Source organism: Taudactylus pleione, unplaced genomic scaffold (assembly GCF_031769625.1).
Source record: "Taudactylus pleione unplaced genomic scaffold, aTauple2 ptg000016l, whole genome shotgun sequence".
Taxonomy (NCBI): Eukaryota; Metazoa; Chordata; class Amphibia; order Anura; family Myobatrachidae; genus Taudactylus; species Taudactylus pleione.
This window is the reverse complement of record NW_028284418.1, coordinates 38,139,065-38,165,274: the sequence shown is the minus strand read 5'-3', so window position 1 is coordinate 38,165,274 and position 26,210 is coordinate 38,139,065. Positions and strand designations below refer to the sequence as shown.

General features: G+C 44.2%; 1 protein-coding gene and 1 long non-coding RNA gene across 5 annotated transcripts in view; one reads left to right on the top strand and one right to left on the bottom strand.

Moving 5' to 3' along the window:
* LRRC20 (leucine rich repeat containing 20) overlaps positions 1-20,133 on the bottom strand; it is a 654,368-nt gene extending 634,235 nt beyond the window's left edge. For 3 of the 4 annotated variants that reach the window (XM_088475713.1, XM_088475702.1, XM_088475721.1), the window contains exon 1: positions 19,741-19,827. The gene's annotated coding sequence lies outside the window, so the exon portion shown is untranslated. Of the gene's footprint in view, positions 1-19,740; positions 19,828-20,091 lie in introns of those variants that run through there. The other variant, XM_088475705.1, reaches the window with a different exon arrangement.
* Positions 20,134-20,232: 99 nt separating this feature from the next.
* LOC148541949 (uncharacterized) lies at positions 20,233-25,164 on the top strand. Its single transcript, XR_015878866.1, has 3 exons — positions 20,233-20,255; positions 21,167-21,247; positions 25,050-25,164. It is a non-coding gene; the product is annotated as an uncharacterized LOC148541949 (long non-coding RNA).
* The last annotated feature ends 1,046 nt before the right edge of the window (positions 25,165-26,210 follow it).

Sequence of the window (26,210 nt, the reverse complement as noted above, 5' to 3'; positions counted from 1 at the left end):
CCTTGTCTAAACATGGAACAGGTTGAGTCTCTCATATCCAAATTGCTTGGAACCAGGTGTATTTTGGAATAATTGCATACCATAATGAAATATCTTGGGAATAGAACCCCTATATACACACAGAATGCATTTATGTGTTATATACACCTTATACACACAGCCTGCAGGTAATTTTATACAATATTTTTAATAATTTGTGCCTTAGACAAAGTTTGTGTACATTGGACTATCAAAAATCAAAGGTTTAATTATCTCAGTCATGACAAAAAAATTCTGTATTTTGGAATATTTGGATATGGGAGACTCAACCTGTATTACTAACTGACAAGCAGCTGTTTAACCAGTAAACCCTGAAAGTTTACTGTTTAAGAGGGTGAGGCAGAAGGAAAACGTCAGTGATGCCATTAATAGCGTTTTCTTAGAGCAAAATAATTGGTGACACCCATGGAGGGACATCATTGTAATATTGTGGTATTCACAGCACACAAGTATCCATTCCATGCAGAACTATTAAGGTTTATTCACATATCAGATCTGACATGCACTGTGCATGCAGAGCACTGACCATATGTGAATGGGGAGAGTACATTGATACAGAGATTATAAGTACCATGCTTGTTGATTGCAGTAAGTGAATGAACCTAAAAAAAAAAATATATATATTCTCCACATTTCAAGAATGTGATGATGTAATCTGTGTTTAAGTTTAAGGATCCTATAATTCTTGTGCTTTTCTTCCTCTCCTCAGTTCAGGTGTTTATCAGTAAAATCATATGATCCAGGGAATCCATCTACTGTACATGTTATCCATACTGTATTGCTTGTAACGACTACCAACTGTAAACTATCCACAAAACATGGTTTCGGGTTACATATCTCACACAAAACCTAAGTTCCAAGCACAAAACGAATATAATTACAGCAACACAAACTATATCTTCTAAAGGCTAACATACAGGCTTTGGTCCTGCTGCTCCTCACTGGGTAACCAGATCATTAAAAAATATGACCACATCATACAAACTCTTTTGGTGCACTGGCAAATCTGGTTGTAAATTGTGACTTCATCCCCTTGCCTGACCTCTCCCTCTATTCACCCCAACCCCCCCCCCCCCTTTTTACCTCTAGTCATCTATACAACCCACACCTCAAACTCCCTATCTACCATAGATATGTGTTTGGACACGTTCTTATTGCTGCACATCCCACTTTAGCTCACATTGGAAAATTCTCCAACACCCTCCACTACCATTTGAGAGGGAGACTGGAGATGATGCTGATCCTCAACTTCAGCCACTTCTCCCATGGTTTAGGTGGCCTGAGTATACCCACAGATGCTGCTGGCTCTTTTATGCCTCCTGATAGAACAATATTGTTTTCTTACCTTTCAGCCTCAATGAACCTCCACAGATTTGACGCTCCTTACGAGCATTTCTTTATGCTATAAAAACAAATGGCAGCACTGCTCAATCTATCCTCTTTATATATAATAATCCAGAGTCAAATGTATAAAAAAATAATCTTATTAATACCAAAAAAAAAAAAAATTAAATCCAGCCTGGTAAAAACATTTTCGTGATTTGTAAAGAGTGCTCCACAAATATTGGTATGTTCATGCGATATTTACCGGCTGATATTTCAGGCAGTCTGGTCCTCACGGCCCCACATAGGCTGATACAATGGGCTCAATTCAATTGAACCCCAATTAAATAGCGCAGGGGTGTGAGCAGAAATCTGACAAAAGTACAGGCGCGATGCTGTTATCTGCCATTAGCGCAGCAGAAACAGTATCGCGCCGGGCAGTTTAGTCGAACAATGCCCATTCTCACAACTAAACACCTTGTTTAAGGCGCGAGGGGCAGGAGAACGGGCATTCTCTGACCTAACAGCGCGCTGATTTAAATAGCTCCATAAGCTCCCTCCCGGTGCTATTTAACTCATGTTCAATTGAATCAAGCCCAAAATTGGAGAGCTCAATCATGAGGAGACACTATATATTCCTGGTATATTGATTCTCTTGTTCTGAGCAGCAATGATATAGAACTAGGTGGCACATAAAACCTTAATTCAGATAGATATAATTCTCCAAAACAAGATCAGTGTCAGCGAGTGGATAAATAAACAGCTCCCGAAAGCAATGGTGCTAACGCCACCATGTGTCACAGCAAAATCCAACCAGGGAGACCCAAATTTTATTAAATGAGGAAAGGTTAGGCTAGTCTTGGAATGGAGGAACTGGCACATAATTGTTCAAAAGGTGTAGGAACGAAGCATGGGGCCCCAGGAGGACCGAGAGATTGTACGAAATGGTGAACCTGTAGATAGCACCACTTCTCTCCCAACAGCAAATTCCACTGCTCATGTACATCATTGAAGGTCACAATTTTGCCCTCACTCATCAGCTGCCCAACTTGAAAAAGTCCCACATCATACAAAGATTGAAAAACTCTAATGAATGTGCCAGGAGGGAATCATTCATTAAATAAACCTAAAGGAGGAAGTTAGTGATGATATTTAGGGGGACTTTCTTAGAATTTTCCAACAAATTAGGGTGGGGAGCCATGGAGCAATAAAGAAGTGGACCGCTAATGATTGGTTCTCAATTTGCACCCACTTGGTTGTGTCTAGTCTAGACCAGAGGTTCCCAAACCCGGTCCTCAAGGCACCCCAACAGTCCAGGTTTTAAGGATATCCATGCTTGACCACAGGTGAATTAATAAGTAACCCAGTCAATTTGATTTAACCACCTGTGCTCAACCATGGATATCTCTAAAACCTGAACTGTTGGGGTGCCTTGAGGACTGTGTTTGGGAACCACTACTCTAGACCATTCTAAAATCTGAATATTAGGGAGACGCAGTCCTCCCCCATCTTTTTGCCTAAACATCAGGTCTAGCCTCAAGCGGGGCCTACCATCTCCCCACACAACGTCCCTAATTAGAGCCTGTACGTCCAGAAACAATTGGGGAAACAACTTAATAGACAGTGCCTGCAACAGATATAGAATCTTCCTGAACCAAGAGAAGGGTTTGGACTTCTAAGACTAAGTTTGAGCGTATTTTGTCCAAGATGGGGGTGAAATTAGCCTCAAGTAAGCGGGATAGGTCTCTAGTAACACCACCACCCAAATATTTGAGTTGAGAGATAAAGGGGAATGTTTTAACGCCCAGTACTACCTGTCGCCAAAGTTGGGGGGAAAGGGAAGAAGCCAGGATCTCCGTCGGCTAACGGAGATTTCCTGGCTTCTTCATCTCAACTGTGGCGACCGGCTGGGTTATATTTTATTATATGTGTCACAACCCACAGAATCAATGTCTAGGATATTCCGGATTCTACATTAATTTGGAGAAATTTCAGGGTTCCAGGTTAAGTGGCCAAAATCAGTAGCACTTTGCCTAGGATCAGACAATTTTTTGAGAAACTGCAATGTTAATTTAACATGGAAATCTGATTCTGTTACTTATGTAAGGATTACTGTACCGAGACAGCCGGGTCTTCTTTATGACCTCAATTATACGTCTGCTATAGGTGGACTGTCCGCTGTGCTGGAGGGTTGGAAATCACTGCTTAATGTATCTGATTCAGGCCTTGCCTTTTATGCCAACTCCCAAAGATGTTCAGCAACTTCAATTTCTGTTTCGGCGATTCATATGGCAGGGGAAATGACCACGTATAGATCTCATAAAATTACAACAACCAGTTACTAATGGGGGTATTAATTTCCCAAATGTTCAATCATATTATCTGGCTGCCCATTTGAGGTATCTTAAGGATTGGTTGCATTGTCAGGAGAACTATGCAAATACATCTCTAGAAAGGGAGTTTCTTTAGGGGGTGAGACCTGGTGTCTTTTCTGCATTTACATGATCAAGAAATCTCACCTAATCCTCGAGAAAATCCACTTCTCTAATCGGTTAGGAAATGATGGCACGTGTTGCGCCACAAGTATAATTTAAATGCTTACAAAACTTTATATCTCCCATTTATTTCAAACCCTGATCTTCAGAAAGAACAAGCCAGGTATCCCTTCAATATTTGGAGAATAGGTGGGGTGACTGCTATTGGCTCTCTCGTAGACACAAAGCGCCGTCAACCTCTCACATTCCAGGAGACATCCGAGAAATATCCAGATGTAGTCGCACATCCAATGGCATTCCTTTTAGCACAGCACTATGCCAGTTTAGTTGTTAGAGGTTTTCCCCAGATGACTGGAATAATTAATTTGACAAATTGTTACAGCAACAACCTTCAGGTACAGGGGCACAGGTTTTATCATCTACCCCCAGGTGTTGGAATAATGCACAAAGGGCCTGATTCAGACCCACTCGCGGGCGGCTGTCCGCTCGCAAGTGGGTTGATGGTGTGCACTGCGCATGCGCACGATGGAGGGAGCTCCGTTGTGCACATGCGCGACGAGCGAAGGACTTTCCTTCGCTAGTTGTGTCTGATCAAAGGGGGCGTGCTGTCGATGTTGATTGACAGCACGCCCCCCTTTGGTGGGCGTGCCGGGGGCGTGCCTGCCAGACGGAGGCGTTCCCAAGGGAACGTCCAACGGTCAGAAGCCGGCCCCACTGACATCACTAGTGATGTCAGTGGGAGTGATTTTGGCTCTGATAGAGCCAAAATCACTCCTGGCCTTGCGGTTGAGAAACTGAACCGCAGGCTTCTGCTCGCACTGGTGATGGTCGCGATGGTCAAGACCATCGCGACCATCATCCTGCACGCTCGTATAGGCTGTGGGTGGTGACTCACAGGAGGACGCTCCATATTTACGGAGGTGGGCCCTGATTCAGAGCGAGCGCTCTGGTCAGAGGGCCCGGCTCTGAATCAGGGCCAAAGTGCTATCCAATTTACTGTATAAATAAAATTGGATTTCAAGTCCTGGTGACCGGACTCTTTATTTAAGAGAAGTGGTTTTCTACAGAATGAAATTGTAAAGAACCAAACAAGGATTTCATTTATTAAAAGGTATGTAATTACATAAAAAGTCATTCCATAAACACCACCACTTTTCTACAGTTTTAGGATTTAGTATCACAGAGTTATTTAATAACTAGCTGTCTATGATTTCTTATCAACAAACCTATACAGGAATAATTGCCACTTGTCCTCATGTTTGTAATTCTTTGTGTAGCTTTTAAGGTCATAGTGCTTTGTTTGCTTTATAAAGAAGAATTATCACTACTCATGTTTCACACTGCGCAGGTTCAGCTTATTTTAAACAAAAGGGATTGATGCCTACTCAACAGAATGTGATCACACATGAACAGCAAACACATTCACTGACACTTTCATATAAGCTTCTCTGTGAAGCCATCGCATTCTGAATGCCTGCTTAGCTGCAGGAGGGTGGCTTCAATAATAACCATATTTGGATGGCTTAACCACTTAACCGAGAATTTTTTTTTAAAAGTCAGAAATTGTGAGGATTAGGTTTATATAATAAAGTTTCGAATGTATTTTTAAAAATATATTAAAAAAAAAAAAAAAAAAAACCCCATATAGGGGATGTGCATAGGCCCCCACTGTAAAATCACCTCACACAGTCATCAGAAACAGAACTAGCCCCCTCCCCCACACACATCCGGAAAGTATTCACAACGTTTCACTTTTTCCACACTTTGTTATGTTACAGCCCTATTCCAAAATGGAATCATTTTTTTGCCTCAAAAGTCTACACACAATACCCCATAAATGACAACGTGTAAAAAGTTTGAGAATTTTGCAAATGTACTAAAAAAGAAAAAACTAACAAATCACATGTACATAAGTATTCACAGCCTTTGCTCAATACTTTGTTGATGCACCTTTGGCAGCAGAAACAGCCTCAAGTCTTTTTAAATATGATGCCACAAGCTTGGCACACCTATCTTTGGGCAGTTTCGCCCATTCCTCTTTGCAGCACCTCTCAAGCTCCATCAGGTTGGTTGGGAATCGTTGGTTCACAGCTATTTTCAGATCTCTCCAGAGATGTTCAATCGGATTCAAGTCTGGGCTCTGGCTAGGCCACTCAAGGACATTCACAGAGTTGTCCTGAAGCCACTCCTTTGATATCTTGGCTGTGTGCTTAGGGTCGTTGTCCTGCTGAAAGATGAACCGTCGCCCCAGTCTGAGGTCAACAGCGCTCTGGAGCAGGTTTTCATCCAGGATGTCTCTGTACATTGCTGCATTCATCTTTCCCTCTATCCTGACTAGTCTCCCAGTTCCTGCCGCTGAAAAACATCCATGATGCTGCCACCACCATGCTTCACTGTAGGGATGTTATTGGCCTGGTGATGAGCGGTGCCTGGTTTCCTCCAAACATAACGCCTGGCTTTCACGCCAAGAGTTCAATCTTTGTCTCATCATGGTCTGAGAGTCCTTCAGGTGCATTTTGGCAAACTCCAGGTGGGCTGCCATGTGCTTTTTACTAAGGAGTGGCTTCTGTCTGGCCACTCTACCATACAGGCCTGATTGGTGGATTGCTGCAGAGATGGTTGCCCTTCTGTAAGGTTCTCCTCTCTCCACAGAGGAATGCTGTAGCTCTGACAGAGTGACTATCCGGTTCTTGGTCACTTCCCTGACTAGTTCCCTTCTCCCCCGATCGCTCAGTTTAGATGGCCGGCCAACTCTAGGAAGAGTCCTGGTGGTTCCGAACTTCTTTCATTTACGGATGACAGAGGCCACTATGCTCATTGGAACCTTCAAAGGAGCAGATATTTTTCTGTGCCCTTCCACAGATTTGTGTCTCAAGACAATCCTGTTTCGGAGGACTACAGACAATTCCTTTGACTTCATGGTTGGTTTATGCTCTGACATACACTGTCAAGTGTGGGACCTTATATAGACAGGGGTACACCTACATACACAGTGGCAAAAGATCCCAGCATCAGTCTCCCCTGTTGCAGCTGATATCTGCAGAGATCAGCATATATGTGCTTGGGGGGTGGGGGGGAACTAGGTTACCCTCTTTGCACTTTTGGTACAGCGCATGCACTCAAGTGATTTACTCCATACAGACGGGAGAAGCAGCAGGCCGGGCTGGCTGTATGGGATGCGGCAGTGTCATATAAAGCACTCCTGGCTGCAGACGCATCCCATGCGTTTGTGCACTCAAGTGGTTAATACAAACCTGAAATGCTCAAAAGTATAGTACGGTACACAAACACAAATATATAAAGAGGACTACACATAGAAATATGCACACTAGGAACTATTACAATTGTTGTTTCTGCTGCACCTCCCTGGCCTACTCTCCTATAGAAAAAATATTTTTGATGACATTACAAAAGAGGGAAAGTGGACCTTGCTTACAAGAGCTTTCATTCTAAAGGGTTCCTAGAAATCAGTGTTCCAGGAATTGAAGATATTTAAAGCCTTTCTTTTAATATGCAGTAGGAGATACATTTCTTATTATAAATTGTCAGAAACAAGCACTGGCAGAAGGTATTTACAAAATAAGTCTAACTAGAATAAAAAATGCTACCACTTTAAATGCTGGTTGGTAGTACAAAAGAGAGCTATAAAAAGCTTTACTATAAATAAAATACTGTTGATGCCAAGATATATCTGCTGGTCTCTGACAGTATGCTCTTCTCTATCTTCTACTACGGCACAGGTTTAGGCAGATAGTGGCTGATCTGGCTAGGGTGAACTGGGGTAATTTACATACAGCCACACTACTCCCACAGGAATCAGAATTTTGTCAAATGACCATTATATTCTGTTGGATCAGTTATTTTCCTACTGGCCTTCGCTGGCTTTCTGGGGTTCTGCACCCCAGACGTTTTCCAAGTATCAGGGACCTCCAGTAATCATAGAAGCCGTGATGTAGTTGCAAATATATGCAACTAAGATCTCTGAATTATCTACCTCCATGCAGTTTTTCATATCTAATTGCTGACTTCATTCTGAGTGCTGGGGGATTACTTTTTGCTGTTTTCTTGTACAGAATAACCCCTCCCTTACATGCACCTGAGTGATATTACTGAGCAGTAATTGATTGATTGAGCAGCTACCAACATGTATTGATTTTCCTAAGTCTGTATGCATTTTGTGGGAAATTATTTGCATATGCTGTTTACCGCAGCATTGGTTTCCTACATAGGCCCGTATTCAATTAACCGCGAAAAATCCCAGACTTTTCGCCGCATTCGCCTGTAGTGTTCCCTCTAGCTCCGGCGGCAGGCAGGGCGCAGGAGCTAGAGAGGGCAATCTTGTGCGCGCGCCAAAGGCGCGCGCGCGTCCAAAAAGGGGACATGGTTATGAAAAGGGGCGTGTCTATAAGACGCGTCCCCTTTTCGTCATACTTGGGGGCGTGCCCGGCGCTTACGGACATGCCGGGCAGCCCCCAAGCGCTGCAGAAAGGGAGAATAGATGCCAGGCGCATGCGCCCGGCGTCTATTCTCCGGCGGTGACCGGGTCACCGCATGTTTGTCCACCCGTTTGTCCACGGCTCCCGCAGGCTGTTAGGGCAGGGCGCTTTTTGCCCTCCTCCTAGAGGGCAGGGTGCTTTTTGCCCTCCAGAAGGAGGGCAGGGCGTCGCGCCCCGCTACAACAGCCTAGCGGGAACGCTACGCCTGTTTGGGAAAAATGTGCGTCCCCACGTTTCGCCCTATTCAATTACAGAACAGGCAAAAACGCAAAGCGGCGAATGCATAATAGGTGGAAAGTACTGAATACATTGGGGGAATCAGTCTGTACCCCAAATTTAGATGCACCGAGAAAAGATCCCCAGCATCAGTCTCCTTGATGGAAATCATTACAGATGAATACTTTTAGCCCTAAAGTTGTGTTAAATGCTTTCTACACACATTTTGTAAAAGTGCTGAAGAATTATAGAAAACAGTATTTTTTGGTTAAAATAAATAGTCGGGTCAAATTTGGGGTACTTGAAAATGGGTGCTAGCATATTTTTGTGTCACTAAAGTGCACTTTTAAAAAATTCCTGCTGCAAGCACCTGCCATCCTAAAAACACCTACCCCATCCATACAGCCCCACAAGAAACCTATTTCGCTAGTTTTTATCTTTGTCCCCCCACTATTTTCATTTTCACCCCAAAAATGACATGTATTTTTTGGGGGGGGTTTCTGAGGTAATTTTTGGGGGGCTGATCTGTCCTTTGTCTAACCCCACACATTTCTGTAATTTACCCCATCCCATGGGGTATTTTCCAAACACAATTTTATTTCTCTCTCTTGTATCTACTTTGAGGTAATTTCTCAGAATAATGACTAGGTATGTGAGGTTTTCATACAAAGCAAAAGATCAAAAACTTCTAGAAGTATTAACGTTTCAGCAAAAGTTAAATTTTTGTATGAAAATTACCCCCATTAACTGTAATATAGTAGTACATTATCTTTAAAAACTACAAAAGTGAGACTTTGGGGGCAATTTAAATTGGCAGTATGTACAGTCAAGCATCACCGCAATGCACTGCTGCGCACATAAGTGACATATATAGTTCCTGCAACATCGTAGCTTCCTTGTGCACCTCTACAGGTTACGAGGAAAAACTAGTCATGTTGCTGCATTACAGAATAGCACATCATGGCCATTGCATCTAATTGAGTCCCCTTTTCTTAGTGCTGATCCCAACAAAAATGTAGAATCAGAATTTTCAAACTGGACCAGATTGATCCACAAAATAAAACCCTGCTCTTTCTGTCTTTCACTCTCACAGCTGTCATATAGTAACAAGACCAGGAGTTATGCTAGGTACACACTGTACGATATATCGCTCATACAGCAGGCAAACGATATTTCATTCAGTCGATCAGCCAGTGCGTACACAAGGAATGGGTATGAAGTCCCGGTGGCTGAATATCCTGACGCGGGCAGCCGGGGAGAAGACCCCGACAGGACAGTTAACCTATCCCTCTCCCCACCCCCCCCCCTAACCCTCCCTTATTAGTGCCTAACCCTAAACTCCCCCAGGGGTGACTAACCCTAAACTCCCCCTTACCGCACCCTTAACCTAACCCTCCCAAGGGGTGCCTAACCCTAACCTCCCCCCAAAAAAACCTAACCCTATACCCCCCCCGCGCGGTTAACGCTAAGGACGCCCTGACCTTACCTTGTTCGGGCTGGCGTCCTTCGCCGTTCTGGCATCAGGATTAAGATAGGCGTCGGTATTTCGGTGCCTACTGTATCGGTTAGGTTTAGTCACCGGGAAGGGAGGGCTAGGGTGCGGGTCGGGGAAGGTGTGTAGGCTTTGCAGTTGTGTGTGAATTCTCCCTGCTTTATTTTAATAATTTGAAATTAAATCTCCAAAGTATTTCATTTCAAAGGAATGCATCTCTAGAAATCTTTAATGCATAAACCAAAAAGGAGTTTGTACAAGCATTACTAATCCAATCATGTATGGCCCTTCTATACGCTTGAAATGTTTTGGGGAGTTTAGCATAAAGGAATTATACAGCACCCCAGGTAAGTAAAATTATTGGGGGGGGGGTGTAGGTTCGTAACATGTTCAATATCATCAAATACTATGTTTTTGGATTTGTGTGGTTCTTATTTAGGTCTCTGACCAGGTACGCTTAAAAATATAAAAAAACAACATTACATTTAAGGAAACATTGAATTCCACTTAAGGTCTTTCTACACACACAAAGTTTTCTACATCTGCTTTTTTGTACACATGGTGTGTGTGTGTGTTGGGGGAGGGGATCCTCAAAGTGTATAATAAAAAAATTAAAAAGAGAAATAGAAAAACACAGCAAGTTATCTCCTATTAAAGATACTTTTAGAATTTTTGGGGCCTTATTAAAGAAATAAAAAATTACATAAGAATCAAGATTTAACTCAACTTAGTAAAAAAATAAAAAATACAATATAAACACACATACTATTAGGTTTCATTAATAAAATAATGTCAAATAACCTTCACATAAACTGTAGGCATTTCACTAAAACAGATGTCCAGTACAACTAAAGTAGTTGCATCCATTTACTGGACAAAAATTATGTGCATATCCTAAAAGGGGGGGTGGCCACGAGAAAAGGGGGATGTGTCTTTAAGACGTGCCCCTTATTCATCACTCTTGGGGGCGTGCCCGGCACTTACGGACATGTCGGGCTGCCCCCAAGCTCTTCTCTCTATGTGAATAGATGCTGTGCTCATGGCATCTGTTCACCGGCGGTGATCGCTGCACCGCTATTTTTCCCACCCGCAGGACACTGTGACTTGCGGGAGGGGACAGCACCCGCCAGGATGTTTTAGAAAGGCACCGCCAAAAGGGCAGGGCACAGCACCCTGCTAAAACAGCTTAGCGGGAACACTAACAACATGAGGCAAAGCTGCTGTTTGCAGGCGTGTGGCCTTGTGAGATATCCTTTGTCCCTCTATCGCTCCATAACTCTCTTCACTTAAACATCACATATGCTCATGATGTCGACATTGACCATGTCAACACTCCTCATGTAGACACTGATGAAATGTTGACATATCATCCCTAGTGGCCCAGCTGTGACTTACCTTGCTCCCACGCAGTTTCCGGGTCCCAGGGTTCAATGACTGACTTCTGTGTCAGAGCTGCGATGCTCCGGCGTTACAATGAGTATTTCTACCCAATCCCTAAACCACCCTCTCGCATATGTCTTCAACCTTTGGCCCTCCAGATGCTGTAAAACTACAGATCCCAGCATGCCCTGCCACAGTTTTAGCATGCTGTTATATCAAAACTGTGGCAGAGCATGCTGGGATGTGTAGTTCCACAGCAGCTGGAGGGCCAAAGTTGAAGACCCATGCTTCTAGTGCCTAACTCTAACCTCCCCTCACCCCGCAGCAGCCGAATCCTAACCTCCCACAGCAGCCTAACGTTCCAACCGCCTAACCCCAATCTCGACATTCTGGCATTGTCGACATTTTACCTCTTCGACATTCTGAGAATTTTAAGAAGTTGCCTATCAACATTTAACAATGTCGACATTACGAATGTCAACATGGTCACTGTCAACCTTCTAACTACATCTCTCTCAAAACATGGACTATTAGAGAACTTGAGGGTTGAGGTTTACACTGAAGTGCCAAAGGTCATGGGATAGGTGCCTAGTATCAAGTAGCCTGGCAAAGTGCAGCAACTTAATGTGGTATCGAATCCACAAGTGGACGGAAGACCTCTGGAGAAATGTTGACCTATGCCTCTGGATAGCTTCCCAGAGCTTCCTGATATTTGTAGGTGCAGGATATTGGGTGCGAATTAACCTCTCCACCACGTAAATGCTCGATTGGGTTCATGTCGGGCAAATGTGGTGGCCACAACATTCATCGGAACTTCAGAATGCTCCTCAAACCAATTCTGTTCAACTTGGGACCTATGACAGCACATTGTCCTGCTGGAATATTCAACCGTTGTGGGGGGCCATGAACTGCTGCAAATGGTCATCAAGCAATGGAACGTAGTGGTTACCGGTCATTGATGTCTTCAAGTGGAGCAGCGGCTCTAACCCATGCCACGTGAACATATCCCACACCATTATGGAACCACCGCCAGCTTGCACAGTGCCTTTTTGCCAACTAGGGTCCCCTCATGGGGTCTGCGCCACACCTGATCCCTACCATCAGCCTGAAACAACTGGAACAGCGACTCATCAGATCACGCCACATGTTGCCAGTCCTCCAGGGTCCAATTAGCGAAGTCACAAGCCCAGATGATGGGCTGTAACCAGTGTTTTACTGTTAACATGCTCTGCTGGCTCTTCTGTTCCCGTATCACAAGGAAGCTGAAGAACGCTGCACTGACCTGCTGGATATGCGTCTGGTACAGAATCGGTATGAAATATTTGATTCCTGCCAGCGGCAGACAGACACTGGCACAGATCCCGGCAGCCCGACAGCGCTGGAAATCCCGATCTTTCCTTGGTAAGTATTAACTAACCTAACCTACCCCCCTAACCCTCCCGTAGGGGTGCCTAACCCTAACCTCCTCCCCAAGTGCCTAATCCTACCCCCCCTTCCCCGCTGCCTAAAACTATGTCCCCCGGGGGGGTGCCTAACCCTAAGTCCCCCCCGGGGGTGCCTAGCCCTAACCCTCCCTCCCCCTAGCCTAACCCTAACCTCCCGAGAGGTGCCTAACCCTAAGTCCCCCCCCCGGGAGCCCTAAACCTAACCCTCCTCCCCCCCCCCGCGGCTGTCCGCTCGCGGCGCCCAGCGCGCCTGTCTCCCAGCTTCGGGGAAATGAGCGGCGTCTACTCATCTAGACGCCGGGCATTTCACCCTCGCCGGGATATGAGAGTCGGGAAGCCGGTAAAATGTCAGCCGGCTTCCCGATTGCATCCCATCTGGTACTTCCTGCATTGAAAGTGGATGCGATTTGAGCCAGTGTCGCTTATCTGTTACCACGGACAATTCTAGCCAGACGCTGCTGGTCACAATCATTAGGGATCCATGGTCGGCCACTGTACAATCCACGGTGAGTGTCAATGCCTTCCATGAAGTATTCCCTGTACACACAGGACACCGTAGATCGAGGAATGTTGAATGTCTAAACAACTTCGGAAATGGAATGTACTATCCTTCGGGCACCCACAATCATGCCCCATTCAAACTCCGATTATTCATGTTGCCTTGCCATGAGCAACCATGCCGGTGTTCATGCAGAGTCACGAGATGTCAAAATACAACTGATGCAGGTCTTGGCATTTCCAAGATGTCACAGTAAGGTGGCACTATCCAGAGCAGGCCCTAGCCAAATTAATGCCCTAGGCAAGATTCTTGCTGGTGCCCACCCCATGTGGGATCCTGAAAAGGGATGTGGCCTCACGGCCTCATTAATTGTGCACCCCTTTCCCAGCACAGTCAGGTGAGCACACATCAACCAGCAGAGCACCCTTGGCCTCATTAATTATGCACCCCTTTCCCAGCAAAGTCAGCACAGCACCACTGCCTCATTAATTATGTACCCACCCCTTTCCCAGCACCCCTCAGTCAACCGATCTATGCACTAGAGTCAGCACCCCAGTCACAGACAGCACCTCTCAATCAGTCTAATCAGATCCAGGTTCCAGCATCACCCCTCTGCCTCCAATGCCCCATCTCCCAGCTGAGAGCTCAACTTCAGATTATCAGATAACTTAGTTAAGAGACAGAAAGACTCACACTCTCGTGCTGGGAGTGGGACCAACCATGACTGTCCTTGCTGCAGCTGCTGCTCGGGTTTCTGCTGGTCTGACAGTGAGCGCTGGGCGGTGGCTGAAAATGCACGCGAAGGCGGACTAGTCAGCTCCGAATAGGCCCATTGGAGGAGTGGCCGTGGCTAGGCATGCACAGCATGCCCTACCGTAGCCATCTTACTTGTAGCACAATGCGCAGAAGCTCATTCTGACGGCTGCAGCAATGCCTGATAAGAGCTGAGCGGGTAGGTAGATGGTAGTCGCCAGCGCCGTCACAATTGAGCTGCAGAGCTACCCTAGGAGTTTGCCTGAAATGCCTAGGGCCGCCTCTGGAACCACCTACCATTAATGGTTACAGTTAAATCTAGACATCTAGTTTCAGGCATAAGCAAGCAGGACATTTACAAGTACAAATTGAGTCTCCCATATCCAGAAGTATTTTGGATTTAGGATTATTCCATATTTTGGAATATTTGCATACCATAATGAGATCTTCGGAATGGGACCCAAATCTAAACACAGAATGCTTTTTTTGTTTCATAAACACCTTTTACACATATAGCGGAATTCAATTGTTTGTGCCCCACCTTCGCGCCAGACGGAGCTATTCAATTGTTGCTCTTGTTGGTCGTGATCAGCTGCCAGCGCCGGCATTCCAGCTCGCACCCCACAGGGGTGGCGAGCTGAAATGCGCAAAAAGTGACCCGTTAAAAGTGACACTTAGGTGGCCGTCTGGATTTAAACCTCCAGCAGTAGAGCTTACACAACCGACGAGAGACCGCAAGACTGCTGACTAGAAACAAGGCAGAGCAGAAGGGTGGCAGTCCTTCAACTACTGGAACTAGCTGGAGTGAGGCTGCAGACAAATGGTTACTTGTACACGGTGCGGCCTTGAGGGCAGAGGTACGACAAGAACAACAGTGCAGCCTTGAGGGCCGGGGTGTGGCCTTGTGGGCCGAGTTGCAACAGGAACAACACAGTGCGATACGGCCTTGAGGGCCGGGGTACGACAAACCACTGACTGAGCAGACAGGTGAACACAGACACAGCTGTAACACAGGCTGGAGGCAGCGAGGTAGAGAACACTGCTGGCTTGAAGCGGCTGAACACAGACTGACGCAGCTAAACTGGGCTGCGGTATGAAATGCGGGAAATCCCAACAGCAAGGACGTGAGCGGATGGAATCACAGCAGATGACTCACAGGCGACTTCTAATCAGGCAGACTGGCACAGGTCATAGGAGAAGTAATCACTGCACGCAGGAACTGCAGAACGAGGTAAGACCACCTAAAAAATCAGGTTTCTGAGCACAGGGGCAAACACATACTCCGGAAGTCAGACAATATCACCGACAGGAATTATCAGAAGCTGGGACCAATCAGAACAATCCCTGCAGAAAGCCTCCCTAATCACAGGATAGTATGCAGCTGAGCTCTGCACACAAACGGATAGGCAGGAATACAGCAATGAGCTGAACACAGACAGTGCAGCTCATTCAGACCCTCTCACTAGATGCGTACGCTCGCTCGATGCGTATGCAAATCCAGAGCACGTCCAGCAAGACAGGCGATCGCACGCCAAGGCATTAGCACGCCCACTGTGTCTTGGCGTGCGATCACTATGTGTATGCAGACAACCACCAGCCATTCATAGGACACCCACTTGCGTACGTCATCTACTGAAAGTGCTTGAAACCATTGGTACATCGAGCACCAGCGGATGCTATCGCATCGCTTAAGGTTGACCATATCCTGCCGCAAGCACTGAGATCACTTCAGTGTGTATTTCAACCAGGTGACGTGTACAATGACGCTGCCTGTTAATTATGTCGCCTCTGTAACAGCGTTGGAACACTCAGGCATGCCTGCGTTTGCACCTCCACTCCCCCGTTTTAATGGCCTGCCCCTGTCACCACCCACAAACTGCTTTACCTGTCACCTATTCAGTTGGGTAGTCTATGCTGTGCGAGCATACGCTTCCCGATCCTATAGGTCAGCTACAAGCGTTCGCATCATAGCGAGAGGGTCTGAATGAGCTCCAGAGATCCAGCTAGCTGCAAGAGCCAGAACTGGAATCAAGGCATGATGCAGTGTCCCAGTTGCCCAATACAGCCGGGACCTGTCACCAAGAATAATATTTTTAATCATTAAACAAAGTTTGAACCACGCTGAAATAATTACGTATTTCGGAAAATTCTGTGTTTCAGAATAATTTGATATGGGAGACTCAACTCTATATCATGAGCTTTCCTTATGTATTCAAGTTTCATCTACAGCAAAATATATATGTGTGATAGAAGCACTGGAGAAGTGTGGAATGGCTTCTCTGTATGTCCTAGGTTCCTGTCATGTGTTCTGAAACCCCCAGGAGAAGTCTGTTTGGGAAAAACAGTCTAGAAATGTCGGCTTTAGATAAAAGCCGGAATGGGTCCTGGGGGTGTGGATGTGAGGAAAGGGAGGGCTCCATCCACAGGCCACTCCAGGTGTTGGTTCTTTCAGCCTGACAGCAGGCTCCTAAGGGCTTGCACCTGGAAATGGCTAATATAAGCTGGGTTTGTTTGTGGCTGAGTGTCCCACACCTGGGAGAGCAGGCATGCAGGATAGCTTGCTCTGAGACACTATTAATACAAACCTGCAAGTACTGTGGACGTGAACTTGTTTTTTAGTGTTCTGGTAGTGAGGGTACCTACTGTCTAGTTAAAGCCCAGACGGGCTAGGCTTTTGTTTATGCTTTTGGTTAAATAAAGACTGGCGCCGACCAGTTTGTATGAGAACCCCAGACACATATAGATGAGTACAGGATCATAGTATTCCAATATGTTAAATAATTTGAAGTGCAAGACAAAGCACACAAGCAACTGCATATCAAATGACTGTAAACTTAAATCTGTGGGCAACTAATTCATTTAAAGACAGCTGTTAATATTTCAGAGAAGTAAACCATATAGTCTAGCAGTGAATGAACAGTTCATTACACCTAGCAATGTACAACTCAGAGGAGCAAAGAGCACAAGCAATGGCCTACCAAACAGCAGAGGAAGGTTAAATGGCCAGCTGAATCATCCTTAACCATATTATCAAAAAAAGGTACAGATGTGTCACCAACCTAAAGAAAACTACAAGTGTGCTTGTAAAGTGTTCTGGTGGTTCCATAATTTTGCAGGGCGCAATTTCCTAGCATAATTTGGGGAGCAGTCATTCCATTAACAAGGCAAGATCAATAATAATAACTACTTAATGATACAGTGTGGTCACCCTCACCACATGTTGCAAGACTTGTTTCCTGATAGAAAAGGTCTCTTTCTTCCAGAGTGACAATGCCCCCCATCCAGAGAGCATGTGTGGTCAGCCCCAGTGATCCCAGGAGCAATGTTCTCCCAAGAAAATTTTTCTAGCCAGGTGGCATCAAGTAGCAGGCATGTGGGGGCCTTCACAAAAATGAAATGTTAAAATCCTGATCTTATATTGATATAAACTCAAGATTAACATTTTATATATGAATTCTTCTTAGGAGGTTTTCTGCAGCTTTTTCATTATCAAAGTATGTAGGATCTAGTCCCTCTAGTGAGATCAGCATCAGATTTAAGGTGCACACACACGGTACGATATCTATGAACGATAACTATATTGTTCACCGATATATCGTTCATTTATATGCAGTGAACGACCAACGATGCGAGTTCCCGCATGAATGATAGCGATATCTATGATTGTCCGTATATGCAGGCCGGCCAACTTGCACGATACTGTCACCTTTGCCTGTTCAGAGATGTGGCAGGATGACTTCACTGAAAGATATCCGTCAAGTCGTTGATGGTACAGATCGTACCGTTTTGGCTGGCCGGGCAAGAAACAGGCAGCAACCAGACGGGTTTTTTCATGCACTCGGTGCCTTTCACAAGTTGTAATGTGTTTGTTTTTTTTATCTATTGGGCTTGCGCAGCAGCAGCTGCTGCTGCTGCACAAGCCAGTGTGTGTGAAAGGAAAAACATATTGTTTCCTATATACCAGGGCTTGACAAATCCTAGGGGCCAGTGATCTAGCTCCTACACTTTCATCCTGGCTCCTAAATTTTAGAAGAATTTGTCAAGCCCTGCTACACACCACTGGCATGCAGGGCCGGCACGGCAGCCGCCCTGCTCAGTGGATACTCCCCGCTGTTACATGGCCACCTGCTTCTCTGCTTAATTAAATTTCACACTCGGCAAAAAACCTGGCGGCATTTTGCCGCCCGGCCAAAACCGGCAAGTGTGAAACTAGCCTGTGTTCTGCTTCATGCGATTCCTTAAACAGGTTTGATTTTGCTTTAGAGTAGAAAATCTTTAGAGCTCACCATATATTGCCCACTTGCTTTTTGGACACAATTTATTTTAATAGCTGACCAGATACTGTCCCACTTACTATATGAACACAGATATCCAGTCTATACTTGCCTACCCTCCCGGAATGGCCGGAAGCCTCCTGAATATCGGATGGCAGTACCGGCCACCCGGAAAGGTGGACAGGTTTCCCAGCCAGCTGCCTACTCGGAACACCACCACCATCACCATAACGCAAGCATCCCAGCAGCAGCTTCGGCAGATGACGTGATTCACGTCATCGTGGCCCTGCCCCCTGCTTCACAATGCGGGTGATCTCAGCACTGTGTAGCTGGGGCAGGGCCATGATGACGTGATTGCGTGCTCACGCTCAGCCTCTAATAAGGCATGCCGTTCCTGCCATGCCCCCTGATGGAGCACCACACCCCCCACTATGCCGACCTGGCAGCCCCATCCCTGTCAGTGCAGGAACATGACAAGGTTGCCCGTATAGCATGGTCATCTGAGTCACCAAATCTGAATTCAAACAAGCCTTTATGAGACATTCCAGACCACCTGAGACAACCAACATTTCTCATCACCATTAACCACTCACCTGACGGGGTCAAATTAGATGCGACTTAGCCAAGCTGGGCTTTCCCTGATAGTCTCATCTGATGCAACCATGTAAGAGAAGCCTGGAAAGCAAATCTTCCCAATTACCTCCCTCCCCGCTCCATCATATGCAAAGGGGAAGTCTGGTTTATTTTATAATGCCTTCATTGCCATGCTGTGGGGATTATTCAGAATACCTACCAACAACTAGGAGTTAGTAGATGGGACACTGGTGCTTTGGACGAAGGCGAGTCCCCAAAAAGATAGCGTGGCCTCACAGGCAAGTTGCAAAAAAGATGCTGGGGTCCCTTCAGGCTCTCCCCTTTACTGTATAAACGCCGTACATATGCGCAGAGCATCTATTCCCCCGATGGAAAGAGTGCTCAACCACCCCACCTCCAGACACTGAGGCAGACAGGTGGGACAGTCCCAACAAGGGGGACATTCCCGCTTTGTGAGGTATGCAATAAGGACTGAAAACTTCAACATGGCAAAAGTTTTAAGATAAATATTTAATATTCATAATAAATAATGCTTTTATTATTATATGCAGAAATTCCATAACTGAAGTGACAGCTATTCCATGTAACTAGTAGGGAAAAACACATTAAGTGAATGAATGAATGAAGTTGGCCCCGTTTCCATGCACACTAGGGCACTAATAAGCAGCAGTAATTTGCCTGCAGCGGCACTTATCAGAGGAGCACATGGCAGCAGTAAGTCAGGGTGTACTTACCAGCAATGGGCACAACCTCTGCTGCAACTACTAGTCTCTGTCACCGGCACGCTGTAAGTGACTGACTGTGACTACTGGGCAGGAACAGCTGCTGCACCAGGTGCCGCTCCCCCTGACCAATCAGAAGCAAGCAACTCCCGGGGCGGACCATATTGGAAACAACAACACTGCGGCCTTGGTGCTCGTGGTCGGATGGAGCCGGGACCTTGCCTTAGTAACCTGTCGGACTGCACTATGCCTTCTCAGAGCCCGCTTAAATGTCTAGGAAAGCTTTAGCCTGTGGAGACTGTTGCATTGGTCTCCAAATATAGATTTGGTTATTATTAAAAGATTTCGCTTATATGTACATACCTGCTAACGTGTGAGGTTAAATTGGGAATAAAAATCCTAAAATTCAGGGGTGTGGCCTAGGGCACGCCACCGTTTCCGTTACTGTGAGGGCGTGTCAATGAATAAAATTCATGAGCAGGTATAGCACATTATTATCGCCGACGTCTACATTGAAGGGTGTATAGGTATCTGTTCATCCCTTCACTCTATATATATTTTCGCTATTTATTTGACCATAGTGTCTTAATTAGTGTGTCTGACCCATAAACTTTGGGTAATAGAGATTGGAGACACACTGTTGTCCCTATCTTTTCTCAGTCACCTACCTCTGGACCTATCTTGGCACAAATTATATGTTTTGTCCGTTTCGTTTGTTCTGTGTTTTTGCTTATAGAGTCAGGTGCATAAATATTGGGACATTGACAGAATTTTCATATTTTGGCCTCTATTCACCACCACAATGGCTTTGAAATTAAACAAACAAGATGTGCTTTAACTGCAGACTTTTCATGAAATAGCTTTTGAGTTGATAGTCCCATTACTTTTGGCCCCTTAAAAAGTGGGAGGCATATATAGAAACCGTTGTAATTCCTACACCGTTCACCTGATTTGGATGTAATTACCCTCAAATTAAATCTGAAAGTCTGCAGTTAAAGCACATCTTGTTTGTTTCATTTCAAAGCCATTGTGGTGATGAATAGAGGCCAAAATATGAAAATTCTGTCAATGTCCCAATATTTATGCACCTGACTGTATATGTCTGTTCTTTTATATTACCATAATATTTTATTAGCATATGAATACAAATTATATTTTATAGTACAGTCGTAGTAGGTTGAGTGCCCCACAAAAGAGAGTACCTTTCCCTTCTTTTTGCTGTCTCGTATGTCTGCTAAGTAAAGTGGGCGTCCTTGAGTAGTGCAGCGGCGGCATTGCGATCGTAATGCAGTAGCATACTATCGCAGTTGATCTGTGTGCATAATCGCTATTGCATTTGCAGGTGCGGTCCTTGCTGAATCAGTTCTACAGTGTCATATTGCAGAGGATGATAGATTGTTTGAGACTGTTTTTAAAATTCCTTTTTTTTTCTGTATAGGAATAGGGCAGATAAATCCAGGAAGGACCTGACCCAGATTTCTCCCCCCCCATCTCTGTCATTTTGGCTCATTTGCAGTCGGTAAGTAATGCTATGTGGCACTCCAACTGGTTTTAGATCATTGCTGCCAGTGATCTGTCATGACGTTGTGTTGCATGGAGACATCATTTGTGTTCACTGCTTGCCCTCATATGGCTAGCTACTAATAAAAGTTTCTTGAGATGTCGCAATAACATCTTCAGGTTTCAGTAGGTACAATAGTGTGGCTTCTTCACTGTGAAACAGCTTTCATATTGAACTGATCATTTAAACAGGTGCCCACTAAACTTGGAAGAAACGGCTCCTGGGCACATTGCTAGAAGCGGAGACTGGCTCTGGCATCCAGGTTTCTTTACCAAGAGGATTGGTTCCCTAAGCATTGCTTTCATAGCAGATGTTTATCTGCCTTTGTTTAGGTTGCATTGCATACAAACAGAATGGCTGTAGATGGGCAACCTGACATACTTCAAGGGCAGCATGTCACATCCTCCAACCCCCTAAAGGGCAATACGTTACTCTTTATATTAGGAAAGAAAAAAAAATCCAGAAATAATCGGACCTCTGCATGCACATCACTCGTCCCAAAATGCCCCCACTTGCTCCAAAAATCCACCACATGCAAGTCACCTTTCCATACACACTTGCAAAAAAATGCACTGCGACTCCCACTTTCCATAAAATGCACCAACAAGACCTCAGGTCCAACATGAACTCCAAAGCTCTCCCAGAATGGCAATCAGACATCCTCACATGCCACACAGACTATGCCACAAGGACCGCATCACTTTTTACCACCTGTGCCGTCGGCACGGTCACTGCATATGGGTTGCAGGGTTTCTGGAACGGCACCATGCAGTCAGTATTGCTTCTGCAGAAACACCCAGAGCATCAAGAGATGCTGCGGCAGGCACCCTGCAGTCTGTAGAACTGCCTGGAGCATCCTTATCATACTTCACCAAACACTAATGGTGCATACACACCTAAAGATTTTCTGTCCAACCATCCAACTAGTTGATTGGTTGGAATGAAAATCTTATAACATATGGGAGTAATTGATGATCAGCAATTTTCTCCTAAATGCCAGAAAACAGATGAAAATGGTCATCAGACAAGTTTGTTAAATGTTTGATCTAAACCAATGGTTCTCGAACTTGGTCCTCAGGACCCCACACAGTTTATGTTTTCCAGGTCACCCAACAGGTGCACAGGTGTATTCATTACTCACTGACACATTTTAAAAGATCCACAGGTGGAGCTAATTATCTCACTTGTGATTCTGTAAGAAGACCTTGAAAACATGCACTGTTTGGGGTCCTGAGGACCGAGTTTGAGAACCTGTGATCTAAACAATTTGTTCAAACAACAGTTTTTGTCCATTTTTCAGCGTTTGGGAGCAATTTGCTGATTGTCATTTGCTTTCATGCCTTACCAGATTTTCATTCCAACCAATCAACTAGTTGGATGGTTGGACAGAAAATCTTTAGGTGTGTACCCAGCTTTAGAAGCAGGACTATTAGACTGTGCGCTAATTTCGACCAGACCAGCAATCCCATATTATGGACTCAAATAGACCTCTACACATGTGCTCTGCTCTCCTGTTATATAGTGAATATATACAGGGGGATGAAATTCTACCCAACAGTTCTTTGTTAATTTGCTCATGCTGATGTTAAAAAGTTATACAGGGCCAGATTAACAATGGGGCGGATGAAACTACAGCTCCAGGCCTCCACATAAGAATAGACCCATTATCAGCATGATGATGACCAGCTGCCTAGCTAGTTACAAAGTCAGCCATAAATTAATAGTTTTAAAACATTTTTTCTACTTTTCTCACAAAATTATGTATTTAGGGAGACATTGAGGCTGATACTCTATGCGGTGTACATACACAGTACTGATTACAGATCCTCCCATTCTCAGTATAGGCTCTTGAACATTTTCAGCCCCAGGCCATGTGGCCCTTAATCCGGCCCTGAATATGGCAACCTTTCTACCAAAGCTGAGTGACATCACAAAGGTGGTTTATGATGTAACAATACACATGCTAAGTATACTTAGGTGAAAACCACCTCCTTCATGTATTTTGTCATTGCTACTTTCCCATTTATAATCTATATATCTATCTATAAATTTAGGTTAAAATAAGTTTACATTACACAGTCAATAAACATATTAACAAATACAGTTGAGATATCTAACTGTAATTTCATGTAGCAAGTAGGTTAAAATAAGCATATATTTTATTGTGACATGTCATACCAGCAGATAGAGCTAATAGCTGACAATTCTCTATAAAATGGTGACCTTTCTTCCAAAGCTGAGTGTAGTGGGTAAGTTCAGATGACCAATGGGAGACTGAGGTGTTGCAAACAAGGAAGCTTTTTATTCCAGAGTTGAAAAGGCAGAGCCAGTGCAATGGCTTCTTACATAAGGCAAACACAGTTCAGGAACAATCATCTTAAATGAGACAGCAGTCATGGCTCAGATTGTCCAGCATAGAGAGAGAACTGCTGAAGGTGCAACCTCTCTCTCACATTTCCACTGACTAAACTTACCAGGTTTTATACCTTAGCTGGTTTTAATTGAGGTAAGGGTGTGGTTCCTCCCTAGCTACAGGGAGGTTAACCCTTTTCTCAGAATGTGGGAGAGACCCACTCTGTCACTTTGAGTGACATCATAAAGACTGTTTATGATTTTAGAAGACACATGGTTAGTATACTGAGGTGTAAAATCACCTACATGCATTTTACCATTGCTATCTATTTGTACTGTATGTATAATCTATCATAGATAAAAAAAAAGGCTTACAATAATATAATAATAATTTAATACAGTTATAAATCACATCCTGCCGGCATTTCACCATATCTGTCTACACAATAGTCATATTAAGTTGATAGCTGACAGTTCTATTGCAAGTCACAAGATGAATTTATTGAGGTTATAAATAACATTCTATTTGCATTTCACCAATTCTATCTATCTATCATTTAGTTTAAAATAAGCTTAAGGGGGGCATCCACTACACGATTTTAGCAGGCGATTGAACGATAACGACGTTGTTATTGTTCAATCGTTTAAAATTCGTTTATAAATCGTGCAGTGTTTGGTTGTTAACGATCAACGATGCGCGTTACCGCTGGTCGTTTGATCGTCTCGTCAGTCGACTGAACATGCAGGTCAATTTCACTTGATCTACTAAAGATAGTTTGCAAATCATTCAGACTGAAAGATAAAATTTCAAGGGAAAAAATCAAGGGAAAATCGTTTGGTTTTGGAGATTGGACAGGGAGTAGATTGTCTAGTGGATGTGCCCCTTAACACTACACAGTCAGTAGGCATATTAACAGTTACAGTTGATAACTGACAATTATATAGCAAGTCACATGATCAGCCTATTGAGGTTATAAATCACATCCTACCTGCATTTTACGATTGTTTATCTATCTATCTATCTATCTAATAATAGTTTCATTTAATATGTAGGTTAAAATAAGCATATCTTACATTGTCATATCAGCAGTTACAGTTCATTGATAACTGACAGTTCTCTACAAAATGGTGACCTTTCTACCAAAGCTGAGTGTCGTAACAAAGACTGTTTATGATGTCACATCGCCAGCATACTGAGGTGAAAAATCACATCCTGCATGCAGTTTGACATTTCTATCTATTTATAATCCATCATTTATGTTAAAATAAGCTGACACTACAAGGACAGTAGACATATTAAAAAAACAGTTAATAACTGACAGTTCTATTGCAAGTCACGTGATCAGTGAATGTGTTTATATACCACATCCTGTCTGCATTTCACCATATCTATCTTTACATTACACAGTCAATAGGCATATGAATGGGATGCAGTCAATATCCCGATCGCGGGGATTCACGCGCTCAGAATGCCAACGCTTGTCAAGACTCCCGGCGCCGGCATCCCGACTGCCGGAATCCTAAAGGTAAGTATCGGAGTTGGGGGGAGGGTTACCTTCAGGGGTTAGGCACTAGGGGGAGGTTTAGGCACTAAGTGGGGAGGGTTAGGTTTAAGTGCGGGGAGGGGGAGATTAGGGTCAGGCACTGGGGAGGGATGGTTAGGGTAGGGTGAGGGGGAGGGTTAGAATACTGACCCTGTCGGCATGCCAGCGTTGGGATTCTGACCGCCGGGATCCCGAGTGTCGACATCCCATACCCATCGCCATATTAACAGATACAGTTGATAGCTAACAGTTCTACTGCAAGTCACATGATGAGTCTATTGAGGTTATAAATAACATCCTACCTACGTTTCGCCAATGCTAACTATCTGTTATTTAGGTTAAAATAAGCTTATACTACACAGTCAGTTGTCATATTAACAGATACAGTTAATAACTAACAGTTTTATAGAAAGTCACATGATAAGCCTATTGAAGTTATAAATCGCATCCTTCCTGCTCTTCACCAACGCAATTTACCTATCTAACATTATTTTCATATATAAACATTTAGGTTAAAATAAGCATAACTTACATTGTGAGATGTCATATCAGCAGATACAGTTGATAACGAACAGTTCTCTATAAAATGGTGACCTTTCTATAAATTCTGAGTGACATCACAAAGGCTGTTTGTTATGTAACAAGTCACATGATCAGTATACTGCATGCATTTTGCTGTTGTTCTCTATTACATACAGTTTATAACTGACAGTTCTATATTAATTCACATGATTAGCCTCATTAATGTTTATAAATCACATCCTATCTCCATTTCACCATTGCTATCTATCTATCTATCTATCTATCTATCTATCTATCTATCTATCTATCTATCATTTAAATTAAAACAGACTTGTAACAAGCCTCTTGGAGAGGGCAGCCAAGAGTTGGCAAGTATGAATTAAAATAAGCTTACATCTCACAGTCAATAGGCCTATTAACAGATACAATTGTAACTAACAGTCCTATATCAAGTCACATGATCAGCATTTCACCATTTCTATCTAGCGCTGTTCATCTAACAT